Source organism: Seriola lalandi, unplaced genomic scaffold (genome assembly GCF_002814215.2).
Source record: "Seriola lalandi dorsalis isolate HSWRI2012SDOR001 ecotype SW California unplaced genomic scaffold, Sedor1 jcf7180002054598, whole genome shotgun sequence".
Classification (NCBI taxonomy): Eukaryota; Metazoa; Chordata; class Actinopteri; order Carangiformes; family Carangidae; genus Seriola; species Seriola lalandi.
In genome coordinates this window covers 708938-709597 of record NW_019525151.1, presented here as the reverse complement: position 1 = coordinate 709597, position 660 = coordinate 708938, and the positions used below count along the sequence as shown (strand labels likewise).

The 660-nt window shown below is 50.9% G+C and overlaps 1 protein-coding gene across 2 annotated transcripts in view; it reads left to right on the top strand.

The window, feature by feature from the left end:
- ppp2r2ba (protein phosphatase 2, regulatory subunit B, beta a) overlaps window positions 1-660 on the top strand; it is a 45848-nt gene that overhangs the window by 39536 nt on the left and 5652 nt on the right. The gene's annotated exons all lie outside the window — the stretch shown is intronic.

Sequence of the window (660 nt, the reverse complement as noted above, 5' to 3'; positions counted from 1 at the left end):
AAATGTCATATGAATCCCTGGAGTCATATGGTTGTGGCTCATGCACACACACACACACACACACACACACACACACACACACACACACACCCCTTCCCTTAACATGGATACACACAAAAACCTTCCTGCACCTCCTACATAAACAACAAAATCACACAATCATACTGTGCCCCCTCCCATACCTATAAATCTGGGAGGCTGCTGGTATCAATCAGCGTTAGAGCGAGAATGGATGGATGGATGAGGGAGGGATGGAGGGGTAGGAGAGGATTGCCAAAGCCCCAGGACAGAGAAAGAGGGACCGAAAAGCCCCGCTGCCAACTCCCCAGGGACCCTATTATACACCCCTGGAGTGGGAGGGGAGGGAGAGCAGCGCCGCACACACATGCATATATGCACACACTGCACACGCCCACTTATACACAAACACTCATTCACTGACACACACGCACAAATCTAGAGGGGCTCAAATGGGCCCGAGACTTTGACATTGATTTGTTTTTCTCATCCCTTCCTCATCCCCCCATTTTTTCATCTCTTACGCGGCATCCCTTGTTAGACTCCCCATTGACACATCACAGAGCTATTCTCCAGGCCTTGGCTGAGGAGGAGGGAGGAGAGGGAAGGGAGGAGGATGGTAGTGGGCATTTTTGGAGAGAT